The following is a 19,534-nucleotide window of genomic DNA, read 5'->3' on the forward strand; positions in this document are numbered from 1 at the left end:
GTGTTGGTCAGACGAAACAGGTCTGGAGACTTGTGAGGAAAGAATAGTTATTAGACAAATAGAAGGTTAAAATCACCGTCAGACAAAAGTAATCCGAATCATTTGTGTGTTGTTTCTATACAGATATTTGGCACTGTTGCTCTAGTCCTCTTTCTTTTTCTCCAATCACTGTGGGGATTCTTTTGTTGAGTTTTTCTTTTATCTGCTGTAATGGTCTTAAAACAGGATGGGAGTTGAAAGCTTCCTGTTACAAATGTGTGAAGTTCGACTCAGTAAATAAAATTAGCTAAATAAAGTAGACATTTTTGGACCATCGGGTTTTACAATATTGATGGATATTCACAGTTATTGGTATTTTCTGGATGAAATGTAAAGAAAAATAACATTAAATGAAAGTCCTCATCATCTGCATTTATCTTTTATTCACTTTTTTAGCATCTGCACTAAACTGCATGTCTATCAAAACATGGACATGTGTTGTGTCCATGGACACTGGACAGCACTCGGATATAAAAGCCAAGGTCCTGAGGTGTCATTTTTATTAACAAATCTGTGAGGAAATATATCCGTAAATAATCGTTTAATGCAGATATTAACACAAATAAAACGACTTGGTGGGCAAACACAGAGGGACTAAATGGAATTTGAAAAGAATAAAATGAAACCAGTATAGTTATGTTAAAGCAGCACAAACACACACTCAGACGTTGTTGTCTGTTCTCCACCTTTCACTTTCCCTCTTTACATTTCATCTCAGATATAAAAACTTCCAATGTCTCATTTATCAGGCTTCTGTTTCACTTTATTTTCAGCTACTGTGTGTGTGTGTGTGTGTGTGTGACTCCAATGAGAGTGTGTCCTTGAAAACACTAGCAGACCGTACCACAGCGTAGTGTTAGTCTGACCTTTGCTGTGCTGTGTGAAGCCATGCGATGATGGAGAGCAGCATGACCCATTACACCAGGGGTGTCCAAACTACGGCCCGGGGGCCAAATACAGCCCATTGTCCACTTTTAATCGGCCCTCAGCAAATTCTAAAAGTATATTGGAATATGGCCCACACCTGAAAGTTGTGCTTTCCTATTAAATATATATACACAAATATATTACTCAGAAGTATTCATGTGTTAGTAAGCCCCCTTGCTTTGCATGCAGCAATGCAAGCGGCAAGTAGAAATCTCACATTGGGCTTTAAACAAACTACCCCATGGTCACATGACTTGACATCATCACCGCTAAGCTATAGGCGGCTAATGTTCGTGATGATGTTTAGTCGTCTCGTTAGGACACGTTTTAGCAACCGCCTCTTCTATGGCGAATAGAAGCTTTGGATATTCATCAGTGGAGTATTATTTTTTATGTCGTACAACAAGATGTGTTCAGGTATTTATCAAAATTCTAATTCATTGGTTTAATTCTATACTCTGTATATTTATATTGTGTATTCAATGTATAAAGATATAAATCCTTCAGTATTGATACATATATATTCACTGTTTTGTGTATTTGGTTTATCTTCCTCTAACCAAAAGATGTGAATTGCTGACTCGTTTCTGGTTTTCAGCACTCATTCCTGCTCCACTCTATTGCCTACTATTCTCAGAAGTTTTCTTAAATCATTAACTTCAGCCTTTCTTTTGCCTTTCTGTCTACTCTTGGCATACCAAGGAGTCGAGGGCAGACCACTCATCTGCAGCCAATCCCTGATCCTGCTCTGCTGAAGCAATGAGGAGCAAAACTAAAGCCCGATGACAGAATACATCACCTTAAAAAACGATAGAGATCAGGACGGAGGAATGCTTCCGAGATGTCTGCCATATCTGCAGAGGAGCTGATCAGTTTGTAGCCGCGCAGAAATGCATCATATTTATGAAAGATAACTGAGAGAGGAGAGGAGGCTCACTATCAGACGTTTGGTTCTCTAACAGTCACACGCATCCACATCAGGCAGCCAGTTCAAGTGTGGATCTGATAGGGCCAGGCAGGAAGTTGCAGATGCTTTTGCCAATCAGTGTCATCATGAAACACACTAACACATGGAGACGGGCCGACATACAGTAATCCTGTGTGTGAGGAAGAGGAGGGGAATGATTCGTGCTGCTCAGGGTTTGCAGCCCAGTGTTATCAGAGCTGTCAGGCAGATCTGCAGCACAGGAGGACGTGGCTGGGGTAAAAAACACTGTCAGCAGAAGTGTGTGTGTGTGTGTGAGATACAACGGAAAACTCTTAATAAGAAAAAATGAAAATTGAGGCTATGATCTTCTTCAAGGTGAAACAAATGCTCCCTGTTATCAGATAAGTTGTGAGTATGGGCACAGATGAGTCTGAATATTAAGGAATGCACACAGAATTTATGTATAAATCACAAAAAATGACTAATGCCTTTTCTTTAATATACATTTTCTAAAAATACACAAACATACATATATAATAGTATTAGCAAATGATATAGAGTGTATATTCTGCATTTGCAAGCTGTTTCATGTATTAATTTAATAAGTTTAAAGTTAAGTTTCTTTAAATGACTCTCAATACTTTCCACTCCTCTTCCCATTGGCATAAATAAAATCCTCTGCACAGCACTTTTAAAATACGAAAACCTGTCACTGATAAAGCTGACTCTTCTAAAACAGTGGTGGAGAACACCAGGGGCAAATGCCAGGAGTTAAGTTTTCATTAAAATGAAATTATAGCTGGTGTGTGTTCACTGCATGGCAAATTAATCAGAGCGCTGCAGAATGATTTAGAGGAAATATCAGAACCAATGTCTGGACACTGAGCCATCTGCCTGACAGAAACAGGAAGTGCTCACCAAAGCACATCCAGGCTGAGCAGCTGGACCTCCACCGTTAGTCTGACTGTTTAAACCTTAAGGTGCATGGGACCACATTTTAATAGAATCATCTAAAAGGTCTAGACTTCATTTATTATTTTAATTTGAATCCCACTGCAGGTCCAAGACACCTTTACAGTGGCCACCACAAGCAGTAATGTGATTCCAGTGATCAATCTTACAGTTTGAGGACACTGTTAATCCTGAGTATTATTTAATATATACACAATATATGTCATGAAATATATGTTTTTAACATAGTTTAACTGTCTCTGGTGTATGCCTGTTGATTTTGACTTCCAATTGCCCAGTGGATATTACTCAACAAGAAAACGATGCATTTCCTCTCTCCTCTATGTGCTACATGATGTGCTTCTGGAGTATTGTATGACTCTAAACGTTGGTGTGGTATTCATTGAAAAAATAATCCTACCACAAAGAGGGGACTCATAGCTGAAGCCCTACAGTGTTACAGCTCTTGATAGGAACCTAAACCCTTTTAGTCTTCAGAGCCCTTAGAGAGCGCTTGTCTTCGTGTAAATGAGCGTTTTCTGCTCACGGTCCCAGGTGAGCACTGACAATAAGGCTCACTGGTGCAAGAGGAAGACGTGGGACGCAGCCTGAAGGAGGGATCCTGTCTGAAAGAATGAAACTGATGAGCTATGTTGGGAGGGGATTGAAGAGCTATTTTACTTCTGCAGATCTCAGGAGCTGAAGGCACAGTTTCAAGCCTTTTCGAGTTTAACAGCATGAGCAGAGCTGATGAAAGGCCTATTTATCAAAACCTCCCCGATGAGCAGAGAGGAAACCACAAGAACGTTCCTGTTATTCAAATGTCCTTGGATAGTTCATAACAAGTCCGTGAACATGAACATATTTACTCTGCAGAGTCGCTTCAGTGAATGGGACTGATTTGTAGTAGATAAGGGTGCATTGGAGATAAAGCAGTACCACAGGCAGATCTAGGGTCAGATCCTTCCTAGAAGCCTGGGCTGTCTGGAACTTCACTTGTAAGGTTGCGTGATGACAGTATTAAGCATGTGTTGCCTGTTGCAAGAGCCTGACACTCAGTTCTGGCATGTTGACCAAACATTAAGCTTCCTTTAAATGCCAGTTTTAGTATTCACATGTGTAAAGCCTATGTTTTTCAAAGACATGTCTTGTCATATTAGGAAAAGCCCAAATGAAACTCATTTTGTTACCAGAGGTGGGCCATGGTGGTGGGCCATGCTGGTGGGCAGGCGTGAACAATTCCTGGACCCTGGAACTAGCCCTATGAATGTGATTCAGATTTTAATGTTAGCAACTACACCTGTGCTTTTGCTGAGGTGAACAATGGTCTAACACCCTACACAAAGATACCAGAGCTCAACTGTTGAATCAGTGGTTTATTGCAGAAGGATTCTTGTATTAATGCCGATAAACAAGAAACAACACCATAACATGAAGAAGATGCACCAATGAGTCAACAATTCTGAGCTGCAGGTACGAGGTGGCACACAGGGCTCTGGGTGAGAAGCAGTCCAGTTGTGATTTTCATAAAGCTAGTTTGCACCAACCACTGATTAGAGCCCCAACGAGAATATTCCTTGGAGAGTAACGGAATACATGTACCGGCGTTACGTATTTAGAATACAAATTATGAGTAACTGTATTGCGTTACAGTTTAAATAGATGGTATTCAGAATACAGTTACATTGTTGAAATCAATGGATTACATGACGGTGCTTCTGTTTCATGAGTTTATTCACTCTCTAAATAAATTGAGAGAACTTGATGCATTTCCTAGAAGCCCCAACATGAAAACGAATGAAAATGAACTATTTGAATTGCGTGATCAGTTGCCTACAATGGAGTCGGAAGAGGAGCAGCTAGAGGTAGAGCTGGAGCTGGAGCCAGCCCAACAGAGCCAGGGCAGGAATACGTTATATCTTGGAAATTCAAACAGCATTTCACATTAAAGTAAGAGAAGGGAGAACGAAATATAACTGCAGTGCAACCATCCTTCTTTCCACGTGCAAAGACTCCACCTCCAACCTGAAGAAGCATCTTAAAGTAAGTTATTTTTTAATTAGCCAGGGTAGTCATCTGCTGTAGTTTTACTGGTCAGTTTGCTATTTTATAGTTGTATCAGTATCTGTATCCTATGTGATGATTTACTAGACCCAGAGCCGTTGAAAGACTCTGACTAGCCCTGTTTGACCTGCTAGCTATCGTTAGGTAAAATTAGCTCGTGTTAGCTTAGACTGCGGTTAGATTTTTGTAGTATGCAGACTTGGGCCTAACACATTCAGCCAGTTGGAACAGAAGAACACACCAGAATAGGCCTGTTTAGTAAGCAGGATTTGATGGCCACATTCCTACACTTATAAAATGCAATTCAATGTGGAAGTAATCCAAGTAGGCTACTCAGAATACGTTACTCAGATTGGGTAATGTAACGGAATACGTTACAGATTACATTTTTGGGCATGTATTCTGTATTCTGTAACGGAATACGTTTTGAAAGTATCCTTCCCAACACTGCCAACATGTGAAGGATCAATATATGGTAAACCAGCGAGTGTGTGACATTTAATTAGGTTAATGAATAAGGACAACAATCAGAATAAGTATGCATATTTTAAATAATTGAACCTTTATAGTAAACAATCTTTTTTTGGCTGACGCTTTTATCCAAAGCGACTTACAATAAATGCAAAAAACGTAAAGAATCAAAATCTGAACAACAAGGAAAGTGCAGATATATTCACTTCAAGCAAGTCCTATTATTGTAAGTGCTGGTGAATGTGTTACAACAAGGCCTAAGCTAACTCTATAAAGTGATTTCTTTTTTTTAGGCAATAATTTAGTTGCCAAAATGCAATGAAAACAGATGTGTTTTCAGTCAGAATATATGCAGAGTTTCTGCTGTCCTGATGTAAATAAAAGGTTTTTGTGTGATATTGTTGTACAGCAATAATGAATTTAATGTAGTTTTGATTTACTCGCAGGGACATTTTTACTGTGTTCATGTTAACGTTACATTCATTACAAATCTCCATTGAATAAAAAATAAAACATTGTAAACATTGAGTTTTTACAATGAACTGTTTCATCAAGCTTTCCAATGAGATAGCCTACTGCTTATTTATTAATGACTGCCGGACACAAAGCCAGTTATAGGCTCTGTGCTTAGAGTCCATGTGTGAGTGGAGCTGCACTAACACAACCCATCTGTCCGACTTCCAAGAGGACTCCCTCTACCTCCTCCCCTCGTCTTCTCTCTGACTCTCTTTCTCTCCCTCTTGATCTGCTGTCTGCCCGTCCGTTCTCCCTCTGTAGATTCTTCTTATTTCCTGTCGTCTTTCCTCACCTCTTCAGTTAATCATTTTAATTCTTCCAGACAGAAAAGGGTAGGTTAAGAAAAGTATAACAGAATAATGTGCTGTAGTTTGTCCTGGAGGTTTCTGTCAATATGTTTTTACATTCAAAATGTTCTTAACTTTGTTCAAACGTTAACCATGTCATAAAAAATGTCACCATAAAATATTGTGTGTGGGTGTGTGTGTGTGTGTGTGTGCGTGACCCTGTTGTTTTGCTGAGCATAACTCACAAAACAGTCATACCTACTAACACAATAATCCTATTGTGCTATGTATTGTGGTCATTTTTTTTATAGATGTTTGAGTATATTGCTATACACACTGTGTGTGTGTTTGTTTGAGAGAGAGGGAAGCATGAATCACTCTGAGGGTTTGATTGCAGACTCATAGTAACTGCTGTCAGCCTAACAGAAGGAAGAGGTCGGGATGTGTGTGTAAGTTGGTGAGGGAAATAAGAGTTCTTTATAATAACAAAGACTCTCACATTTCTCATATTTAATCTCAAAATCTACAGATATCCCATCCATTCAGTTAGCCAGTGGTCTTACGTTGTCCATGATGGGGGGGGGGGGGAGACATGGCTCATGTCTTCTTTTCTCCATGAATCTGGAGCCAGCTCCCTTCCTCGTCTGCTTGGTTTACCCAGCATCCTCTGCGTCCTTCTACAGATTTCAGAGGGGGTGGCTGTTGTTCTGACCACCATGCTAGCCGGCTTTAGAGTGATCAACTTTCCCTGGTGTGAAAGGTAGTCATGGGATGCAACAGCGCAATGGATGCACAACAGCAGCAAATTCACAGCGGAAAAAAAAAAAAAAAGTTTCTCTACATCGACGCACAGCTGGATCAGTTACTAATAGAACAGATACTCATGAAGAAAATGAACACCATCAGAATAAAAGAGGAACCAGTCAGTAATGTGCACAATAGCTGCTGTGCTGGGTTGCCTATAAGTGACCTCATAAAGCTCCACACACCATTTCCAGTGTCTGGCCATGGATAGTGTCTGAGATTACAGAGATCACTCTGGCTGTTCAGTGCAAAAGAAGAGACAGGAAGGGAGAAAAACAAAAAATACCTCAAGAACAAACACACCTTCACATTGTCAAAGGCTCATTGTTTGAGGGAGTGGTGGGAAAATGGTTCCGCAGACGCTTCTTTGTTTTAATAATTGGACAATAACAACGAGCTGTGTTCCTGCTGTATTAGGTTTACAAAACAGACTGCGGCAGACATCCTCTCAGGCAGGTGCAGAATGCTGGTTGGCTACTGGCTGTCTCTGCGGTGTGTTCACTTTGGTTTAAAGAATCGTAGAATAAGTCTTGGTGATATCTCTAGTGTCATCATTATTGATTTTACACATTACAGTTGATGAAATCTGCTATAAATACAAGTGAATTTTCCTTTCTCATGTAACATTTAAAAAAAAGGATTAATACTCATACAGGTGTCTCTCATCTACAGCACAACAAAGAGACCATACACACTGATCAGTTCACCGTCTGTTGAGCTCTATACATCTGTTGGTTAACGGCCCCGAATTACAATACCAGCCACAGGGAAACTATAAATCAAGAATTACAGTAAATTAGGAGAGTTATTACATGGTGAAGTGTGTGTTCATTCTAACACTATCAGCAGACTTACTGAAACATCTCCCGTAATGTTCACACTTGCATTTGTTGGACATATCAATGCAGAAAAACGCACACACACTCCAACTGTTGATGAAGCATCAGTGTTAGAATAACATTGGTTGGCTGGTCATGTCGATCCCGCTTATCACATTAAATGAAATCTGATCAGAGTGTCTGTGAAAATGAACTGCCGTGGCTTTGTGCCATCAAAGCAGGTCGCGTATTTTGGGAAAAGCTGTAGCCTTTTCTAGCTGAGCAAGTGGGATCATTATAGATTTGTTTAGGAAGTACTCCTATGACTCAGGAGAGGTGGAGCTCTGGTATTAGTATATTCATTTAGAGTGTTACATGTGCCCGTACAAATATGGATTACCTGAAAACAATATAATAAACCATTATGTGTTTTTATTACATAACTTTTCCAAACAAAAGATGAACATTTCATGTCCTCTCACCTTTATCTTGTTTATCCATAACAAGGTTGCTCACATCAATGCTAAAGCTATCTGGTTATTTCTAATTACTCATGTCAAATATAGAATAGAAATATAGAGTGGCTTGGTGTCACTCACATCAACAGGAGCTAGCTGACACAGCTAACACTAGTTCTTCACTTTGATGCTGATTAATGACCAAAGCTACCTAGCTGGCTAAGCTAGTTAGCTTGATGAATGACTAGCCTTGAAAGGGTAAACCTTAAAGAGGATAGTTTCTGCGCCCAAAACTGCATACACACCTGTTTCCAACTTGTGGATTCAGAGTTTTCAACAATAGCTGGAGTTAATTGATTTAAAATTACTTCGATAATGTAATTGGAATTGTTTAAGCTAACCACAAATTAAGACACATACACACTTACTTCCAAACCAAATATGTTCAAGATATCCATAAGAGAATATATTAAACTGTCTGGTTAACATGCAAAGGGGGGGACTATCGTCTGTACCATAGCTAACAGAGTGTTTTTGGGAAGAGATCTCCTGTAAATCACACAGCAGAGAAGGGATTGTGCAGACAAGCACACACACACACACACACACACACACACACACACACACACACACACACACACACACACACACACACACACACACACACACACACACACACACACACACACACACACACACACACACACACACACACACACACACACACACACACACACACAATCCATCTGTGTAGACTTATAATCAGTTCACTCCCTCCCTAACACTTTATCTGACATGCAAGTACTTTAACACACTGTGCTGTCATCTTGAAACTGACACACCTACACGGGACTGCACACACACCAAATCTAATGTAGTGAAGGTCAGGCTTATCATCAATGTCCTGTGTGAATGTGTGGACCACAGTGAGAGCTGCACAGCATGACACACGGTGTGTACAGCTGCACACAGCTCACTAATGGTACTGAAGAGACCAGGCTGGAGCAGCAGTTTCAGCATTATGAAACAACATGAAGAACTAGTGCTACATTATTAAGTACTTATCAATATCAATATGAAATGAGTCCCTGCCTTTAGGATGACATATTTCATGCTGTGACATGAATTGTCACCATCAAAAAAATCTACCAAGTTATAGTCAATATAAAAAACAGACAGAAAGTAAAATAAGTCAGGTTTCTGAGGTTTGTGTCCAACATATCACAATGATTGGTCAGTGCTCTGAACATCTATAAGATGGAGTCCTGACATGTGTACGTATGTTTACAGTTGCCAGTCCATAAACACTAATGCAGTCTGATACAAGACTGATGCATACACATTTTTGGTTGATTTTAAAAGTGTTAAAGACTTTATAGCGGTTCAATGCATTACACTGAGAGATTTTCAACAACTCCCTTTAAATTAAAAGGTCCCTCCACTTTTTGATGTCTTTTATACATAAAAATGTGTCCCCGGTGTGTAAGGAGACTCACAAAGAGTCAGAAAATACAACCCTCTCTCTTTTCCTCCTTACCCACATCTCTAAAAATGGGGGTACAAACAATCTGATCCAGATTTGCTGCCGATATGACATCATAACCGAAATGTGGGCTGGCTTTACATTGAACTTCTGGCAACGTCCCGCCCACGTGACACCTCCCAACCTATCGTCCCCCATACACACTCGGCAAGCTGAATCCCCTCTGAAGCACCTGTGTGTGTGTGTGTTCAGCAGGATGTCTGCAGGAGGGAATTAGAGTTGTTGTATATATGATACATATAATGTCTCTGTTCTAGTGGTAAACACTGAGAAGTGTTTCAGAGATAATGCTGGATGTGGTTTGGAACATAATATGGCGTTTAATCACGGCAGCGTTTAGCTGAGTTTCTCCCGGTAGAAAACTCTCTTCAGAGGAGAGATCATGACGCTCCAAAGGGGCGTGGCCAGCAGCAGCTCCAAAGGGGCGGGGCCAGCAGCAGCTCCAAAGGGGCGTGGCCAGCAGCAGCTTGTTCATTTAAAGCTACAGTCACAGAATCAGCACTTCAGGAACAGGGCTGAGATAGAGGAGGATGAGGCATGCAACAATGGGGGATTTGTTTGGTATTTTGAGCAAAACACTTCACAGACAAGTTTTTTTCAGCGATGAAATTATTTCCTCACTACATTTCCCTACATTGGAATCAGAATTTCCAGACCCTAAACACACACACACACACACACACACACACACACACACACACACACACACACACACACACACACATGATGGGGGGTCACGAGGGGGCAGATTGTGAAAGCAGCAAGAGACAGCATATCGCGCAATCAAAATCCAAAATTTCAAGAATGCATAGAAATGTAACTAAATCCCCTATGTCCACAGATTTCACTGTGCTTCCTCAACATGTCCTGTCCTTATAATCACTGAAATGTCAACTCTCTGCGTGCTTTCCCTGCACGCCCAAGTCTCCAAATCTTAACAATGCATTTCAATCAACATTTCAAAAATCCATAAAAAATTCAACAGTGTGATTAAAAAAAAAGCTATAGATGTGAACATTGTCTTCAGGGCATGGTCCTCATCAAACTTGTGAAGTTTTGAAAGGGTTTGGCATTTCTATGCTCATGGACATGGGTCGTACTTTGTTGCACTACCACAGCCAAGCCGTTACTCCCAGACACACAAGCGTCACTATGGAGCTTCCCCCACCTCTTATGGCTTATCTGATCAAATTTCAGAGAGATCTGAATAATCTGGGAGGAGGAGGAATTTCTTTTCCAAAAGTTGTTACTTCCAGGTCCCAGCAGGGGGCACTATGTATATGAGTGACTGTGGTCATGCAGCTGTCTTCGTGGCGGGAGTGGGATCATCAATTGGAGAGTTGGTCATTTTAGGACTAAATATGGCCGAAATACAGCTACTTCCTGTTTCTTGGCGTGACATGTGTTTATCCGCCCACGCCACGGCAAAATCGTATGGAATGTGCAAAAACTGTACAACTCATTTTGATTCTCCAAGTCTTCTGGTGGTACTGGTCAAATTTGGAGTCGATCCTAAAAAGAATTGACCCTTAAAAAGGGCAAAAATTGAACTTCAAAAAAAGATGGCGTACTTCCTGTTGAGTTTACGATATACATCTCACTCACTTTTTTGTTTGTCCCATCATGCTACATATGTCTACCAACTTTCAGACTTGTAAGTGAAAGCACGACAAAACTGTGATCATAAGGTGGCGCTATACAGCCATTTTGCGTGTGCCAATTATGAGACCCCCATCAGATATATAGTATATTTACACCTGACCCGAGAAGTGTTCAAAATATCTCCAGCTTTTAATTATGCCAAGGGCCTCAAAAACGCAATTCATTTGACTGAAAATTTGTAATATATAATCTCTAGGATTTCAATTGGTCTTCGCTGCGACTTTAGTCGAGCTCAGGCCCTAATAAACTGGAGGCTGAACGGTAACGCACAGACAGTGTCCCTTCCACCAGGATTCACAATACAACACGGATCTGACAGCTTAGCAGGGGGCACACTGAGGCATCATGGGACAGCACACTGATTTCCTTTAAGACTCCTCGCCTGGACTGAGACTGTGTGTAAGACAGGGCCACAGACAATACTCACTTCAGCTTGGTTTGCAGCAGTCTCTCAGAACCCAAACACAGCAAAAGTTCAATCATTCAAAATCAGAACAAAGAATAAAACCTTTCTGTTTCATCTGTTTGTAAGGACAACGCTGCATCCAGCAATAACTCTTCTCTGAAGACATCCTGCACACACCTTTGTTTATCACTTGGTACAGATTTTAGAAAATGCGATCCATACACTACACCATGTGTGATATTTCTTTGTCTGCTTGTTGATGAAAGGAGGAGCTACAGGACGGAGCATCTGTTGCGTTGAACACAATGTCACAGGAGTGTATCTATGACGGCCAGCCAAGGACCCCAAACACTGAGGGGTGGAAAACCAAACTGAGAGAAGGGCTGGAATATCATGAACGCAGACAGAAAGAGTTTCTCTTCAGTCTAGACATGTGGGCAGAATAATGAGGAATAAAGAGGGAGGCAGAAGGAAAGTGACAGAGCAAGAAATAGGGGGACGGAGACAGAGCGAGAGATAATGAGAATAGAAAAAGACAGTGAGACAAACAGGGAGGAGAGAGCAGACAGAGAGGGGAGGGGAGGACTGGTGTGTATGTGTGTGTGTGTTTGTGTGTGTGTGACTTTGGTTTGACTCAAGTAAAGAGTCAGATGACCTGTTACCTGATAACATCAAGGCCTCATTAAAACTTGATAACTCACTAAGTGTACGGGGTAAAACCTACCCTATAAATACAGTATAAAGCGTTTTCATTGATGCATAAACAATTTAACCTCAACAATATAACAGCTTTTAGTGTTTCTGCACAGCTGACAACATGTGTTCTTTTCCTCTTCACTAGCTGCAGCTGGTTCAGACGGAGAGGAATCCAACTTCAACCACTGTGTGCTTTTGAATAACTTTTTATTGGAAGTATTCTGGTAAACATATATTTCTGTTACTAGTGATTCAGGGCTGCTAACTTCTCATTTTAGTTTGGAGTGAGACAGAAGAATGGTTTTGGACATGGTCTCTCTCAGGATCTTCCTGAACAGGATTATATTTAAGTTAACCTCCCTGTCTGCTGTCCGCACTGACAGTGTCCTCTCTGCTTTCTATCTTTACTCACTGCTGCAGTCGCAAAAGGTTCACTTTGGAAACATTGTTGGATTGTTTCCAATGAGGTATTTTAATCTACTCTTTTGAGATTCTACATACTAATCTCTCTCTTTCATATTTCATGTTTAACAAACAAACAAACCCTTCAGACTGATTCTATCTTTCTCTGGGATTCTATCCATCTCTGTCAGAAACTGAAGGAGAAAATCTGAAGTAGAGAAAGGTAAGGGGGTCAGGCTGAGAGGAACCACAACATTTAATCAGTCAAGTCACCTGTCAATCAATCACATAAACCTATGTTTTGCCACCAACAGACATTTATTTTATTTTTGGGAGGACGTTTGGAAGATAATTAATTGAAGTGTGAGCCTTTAACAGCCATTAGAGTAAATGTGGCTTCAGTGAGAGTCACTGAAGCCACATTTCAGTGTTCCTCCTCTAGCTGTGGAGCTGCCTCTGACTCCCCCATGAGACAGAGAATCAGCTGCAGACGGTCAGCATGACAGTGAGACCCAGAGGCTGCTCTCACTCTGTCAGAGGAACATTCTGACATTTAGTCTGTACGCATCTGTACTCCCAGCTGAAAGCAGCCACTGTCTGAGAGCAATCTGTACCTAACTAGAATGTATTTGTTAAAAATAAAGAAAGAAATAGTTGTGTGGGAGATAAAACCATCAATTCAACATGAAAGACGAAAGAGGACGAGAAAAGTGCTTTTGCTCCCAGACGAAAGGCAGCTTACAGCTTGTACGCACAATTTAACCCGGCTTATCTCTGCAGGCTTTGCATTTCGGCATCTCACACACACACACACACACACACACACACACACACACACACACACACACACATGCACACACACACACACACACACACACACACACACACACACACACACAGACACACACACACACACACACACACACACACACACTAAATGACACTACTATTTACATGAGACACCAGAACAGGTTCTGGATGTGGTTAATGTTATAGTTATTTTCTACATCTGACTCCCCTTGAGTGAGCAGAGTGAAGCTGCAGTGGTGTTATGGTGGGGAGATAAGGGTGAGAGACGGAGTGAGGGAGGGAGGGAGAGACAGAGAGAAGAGAGAGAGCGGAGAGGACGACACAGTGCTGCATTGCAGCAGCAGAGCCAACAAATGTTACCACTCTGTGAACCCTGGTCCCTGTTTGCTGGGTTATCTAAAGGTCCCGTCCACCTGAAGATAATCATGTCTGACCCGATGGAGGGAGAAGGATGCCTGGTCAGACATATTATGGCCTCTTTATCAGCCTATAAGTCTGCTGTTGTATCTCAATGTCATTTATCTTTCTTTCAGCCGCGAGGATAATCATGCAGGATCAGAGGGGACCAGCACGGCGGGTTGATGCTTTATGGCTCTCTGTCGCTCTAAGCACCGCAGCACTTTCTACAGTCATGAATTGTGTTTTAATCTCGTCAGCTGCGGCTTGAGTGTTGGAGCTGATAATGATTACTTTATTTGCTCTTTTCCACAAACAAAGTTTACAGAGTACTCTTAGAAGAAAAACAAACTCAAGGTGAGACGAGAAAAGACTGTGGTGAGAAAAAAAGACGTCCTGTCACAACAGCAATATATATCTTTCACCAGGACAAACTGAGGAAATACACAAGCTCTGGAGCTGAAACTCTGGAAACCACTCATGTTTTTTTTTCATATGCTGCCCTGGTGAGACATTCTGCAGGGAGAGGTTTACTACTACAGCATCATCAACAGCTTCTTTATAAAAGTCAGAAAGGAAGGGAGGGGGACACTGCTTCATCCAGACAGACAGACAGACAGACAGACAGACAGACAGACAGACAGACAGACAGACAGACAGACAGACAGACAGACAGACAGACAGACAGACAGACAGGCAGACAGACAGACAGACAGTATTGATGCTACGGCTGTCAGTCAGTGCTGCTGCAGAGTGGCGCAGTGCACACACAATTCTCTCTCTCTCTGTCTCTCTCTCTCTCTCTCTCTCTCTCTCTGTCTGTGCTGGTGTCTTAATGCTCGCTCTCTCAGAGTGCTGCAGTGATGATGTATTTTTGTAGACCCACCCGGAAGTGTAAATGTATTGGGCAGAAGTAAAAAGCCAACATCAGAGTTCTAGAACCTGGAAATGAGTCAGCATTTTACCACTTCTGGTAGAACCAAAGATGAAAGTGTTTTGGTTAGAGGCCTGAAACAAGACCTGTGGATAAAGACATTTGCACGTTTTATCTACGATTTAAAATCTGTTAGTAAATACCCTATTCCTGTCCACACAGAAGGTGTAAGTATCATAAATGTGTGTTTGCCACAGAGATTTCTTTCTGTGATATTCCAAAATCTGACGAATAATCCTGACAGACTTCACGTCACTGTACCACTGCAAACGAACAACGTGATTTCACATCAGCACCACTCAGCATGATGTAGTCTCATTTATACCTTTCAGACATTCACAAATTGGATATTAACTGACGTAATATATGTCATTGAACAAACATTTAAAAGAGCCTGGTTCACTACGAACATTGCTTCAGGCATCGAACCAGAAAAATCTTCAAAAAACCCATCAAGCTCGTTCCCTCCCTCTACACACCCTCCACTGCTCCTCTCTCCTCCACTCCTGTCCTTCACTCCTCCATATTCACACCCTTTGGTTTCCCATCCCATATCACCTTTCATCTTCTAAACAACCCTACAGCTTCTCTCCTCCTTGTTCCCATCTCTCCTGCCCTCCTCTTCCCTCTCTGGATCCACTTTCATCTTGTCTACATAGAGATTTCTCCTCATTCTGTCTTTGTCATCTTCTCAGTTCCTGTCCCAACTCCTCCTCTGCTATTGTCTGATCCACCCTCTTTGACTCGTCCTTTCCTACGCCCTTATATTTGTCTGTCTGACACTTTTTTGTAGCCCTATAATCGACTGAGCTGCCATTTCATTTTTGTCACTTCTCTGGCTTTGGTGGAACTTGTGATGGGAGGAGCTCTTTTTATAGCACCTGGTTCAAGATGTGACATTCTTCTGTTTTTCATGCATTGACAATTTTGGCTGAGTCATAGCTGGAGCCTTTCCAAGACTTGGAGGGGACTGTTACCTTCCTTAATTTACTACATGAAAGAGTATTTCCATCAGATTTGCACAGGGTTTTTAAATTTTTTTTATTTCAGCTGACCCTCTTTTAAATACATCCTCTTGCTGCGGACATGATCTTAGTTTTTGTGTTTGGTTTCCTGTTTTAACATAGCAATATTATATTATTATTTAGATCCATCCGTCATGCAAACCTGGCAGACAAATCACAAGTTTCACTTTCCTTTTTATTTAAATTCCAATCTTGGTAATGAAGAATATATGTCTCTCTGTTGTCCTCGTTCATAAAGCATAAAACAACACCATCAGAGCACGGTGCAGAGTCTCTAGAGTCTTTCAGTAGTCCTGTACAGAGAACTGTAGTCCCCCACAGCAGACGCACATTAATGGACATCATAAAAACGTGGGATAGTGTAAGTGCAGTCAGATTCTCTTTTCCTAAGTCCTTTTGAACTCTCCTATAAACTATTCCTTAACCCTGTGATGTTTCACACAGAGGTCAAGGAATAGTAGATAGGGAAAAACGTTAGGAGCAGATTTTGGACAATTCCACCGTACCCAGGGACTGGCTAGGGGTTTGTTAAGAATGACGTTTGGTTGCATGTTTGAAAAATAGCCAAAAGAAGTTCAGAGAAGGGATCATTGCAGGGACAAACAAAGAAAAGTCTACGAAAAGATAGCAAAGCACTGAATGTTCCTAGTGATACAGTTGGAAGAATAGTTTGTGGTCAAAAACCCAGGAGTGACTGCAAAGCACTTGCAGCAAAACCTGGTGGCAGCAGGCCCTGCGCTGTCAGTCAGCACAGTAAGGCACATACAAAACTCTGAAAGGCTCCATGCCCGGACTCCAACACATACACCACTACTGACCCAAAAGAACCAGAAAAGTCGGCTCCAATATTCTCAAAACCATATAAATATACTGCAGGAGATTTGGAATTCCGTTCTGTGGAGTGACGAAACAAAACAGGAACTTTTGGGGCCTATGGATCAGTGGTATGTCTGGAGGAAGAATGAAGCTGAAGCTACAGTGAAGCATGGTGGAAGCTCAGTGATGCTTTCAGACTGCTTCGCTGGCTCTGGAAACCTGCAGCGTGTGGAGGGCACGATTGATTCAGTCAAGGGCGTCAGCAGTTTTTTGAATGTGGGGGGGACACATTTTTACGGGGGGTGTGGGGGTCCTCCCCCATAAAATTTTGAAAGAAGTAGATTCAATTTCCCGCATTCTGGTGCATTTTACATTCAAAATGATCTCCCTCTTTCATTGTTTTTCCTTGGAGCCGGCATGGTCTGCAATTACTGACTACTATTATGTTTTGGTGTAATACACAGAGGACTGACACTGACAACTTTTTTGGCACTTTATTTAATGAGAGCAAAATATGAGGATTTAAAAAATCAAAGAGTGAATTAGAAAAGAATGAGGTAAATTTGAGGCAACATATAGCCCTATTTTAATGTCATGCAACAAAAAATCTCTTGAAAAAAAAGTTATGAGGAAACATAAAATGCGTACCTAGGCTACTCAGAGCCTATTACAATCAAACTTAGCCCTCTTCAGTGCCCTGCAGAACATAAAACTATAACTCAATACAACCTTACAACCTGTTAAAGACTTGCTTTTACTATCTCCATCCTTTCCCCAAAATTGTTGATTTCCCTTTTTTTTGTCCTTTCATTAAATGCTCTGTATCTTCTCCTATAATCATATTTCTCCCCTATTATCTGTATCATGCCTACAGCAGGATTTTTACAGTTAGAACAAAAGTAAGAGATCATACAAAGGCTCCAAAAGTGTGACCTCTTTTGTCATTTGCAGACACAAATGACTGGCAAATCTCCCCTAAGTCAAGTTTGTCAAGATGCTCCTGGTGGATGTGCCAAACAGCCACATTGTTCAAGCGCTTTTGAGACATTGAAGAGCGCAGCCACGTCTTAAGCCTTCTCAAGGCACTAAAACTTCTCTCAGCTTCTGCTGAGGAGCATGGCACAACAAGAAGAAGCCTGACCAACACTTCTACTTGAGTGAACAAACCTCGAACCTCTGGCAGCATAGCTCTCAGGGTATCCACCACTTCACTGACCGTGCTGCAGGGATACTGAAGTTTGAACATTGCCAGCTGTACCTCCAAAGAATGCTGGTGTAGTTCTGGGTAAGAACTGACCACATCCACATCCTCCACCTTTCCAGTTATTAACACCCTTTCCAGTATGTTGAGTGTTTGGAAGCTGCTCTGGTCAAAGCGCTTTGTCAACTGGACCTCAACTACATCCAACATTTTAAAGAATTCTATTCTGTAGAACTCCTCAGGGGAAGTAGGTCTAAATGCAGGTGCATTTCCTGTGAAGCGCTTTGGGGGTCTCCGGATGTGAGGAGTCTGGATAGCCTCAATGTCCAACTCCTGGATCATATCACAGGCTTGGGTATATATACGATGAAATGTTTCATCAGATCTCTTTACTTGAATTGTGTTTTTCACACAATCAACCGCAGCCAGCATCCCTCAGACACTCACTGTCTTGCTCTGAAGGGAGCGGTTGAGACATTCAAGTTCTTTTAGAACTTCAAGGGCCATAATCAGGCTGAGCAAAATGTGCCCCTTCTGAAACCTCTCCAGAAGCCCCCTTGCAAGTGTCAGAGGAACCAGATGCCATTTCCTCAAGACTGACCAAAATCTTTTCATATTGATCTACAACTGCCTGGATAGCTACCACCCTCATGAGCCATCGTGTGGGGCAGAGGGGCCTCAGAGTTCTGAAACTCCCTTCTTCAGACTGGGCAACCTCCTTAAATATTGTCTTATATTTCCCAGATAGATGGTACAGGTTGCCAAGTTTGTGGACTAAATCCAGCGCATCAGACACAATAGTGCTTGTGCTACAGGCTGTCTGAGTCACCAGATTAATGCAATGAGGACCACGATGAACGTAGAGAGCAAGAGGCTGTGTTTCCTTTATGACTGCCTGAACGCCTTTAGCTCCACCTGCCATATTGGCAGCCCCATCATAGCTCTGCCCGCGAAGGCAGGATAAGGGCAGGTTCAATCGAAGGAGGACATCAGTTGCCATCCGAGCCAACTCTTTCCCTGTTGTTGAGGAGTCTTGATAGAGGCCTACAAAGTCCTCATGAGGTAGCAAATCACTATCTACATAGCGTAGGCATATGGCTTCTTGTTCATTCCCAGACAAATCTTGTACTCCATCAATTATGATGGAGTACATGAGTGTGGACACCTCATGTATTTCCTTTGATATTTTTCGCACAACGGAGTTGCCCATAATATTTAGCATCTCATTCTGCACTTCTGGACTTGTGTAATGGTTACAGGGCTTACTGAGCCAACGCTTTAGAACATCATCCTCTGCTCTAAGCTTTAGTAGCTGAACAAAGTATATATATATATATATATAGCTGATCTAGCTCATATTTGGTTGATTCCAACGTGCAG

The sequence above is a fragment of the Eleginops maclovinus genome, chromosome 3, assembly GCF_036324505.1.
Source record: "Eleginops maclovinus isolate JMC-PN-2008 ecotype Puerto Natales chromosome 3, JC_Emac_rtc_rv5, whole genome shotgun sequence".
NCBI lineage: Eukaryota > Metazoa > Chordata > Actinopteri > Perciformes > Eleginopidae > Eleginops > Eleginops maclovinus.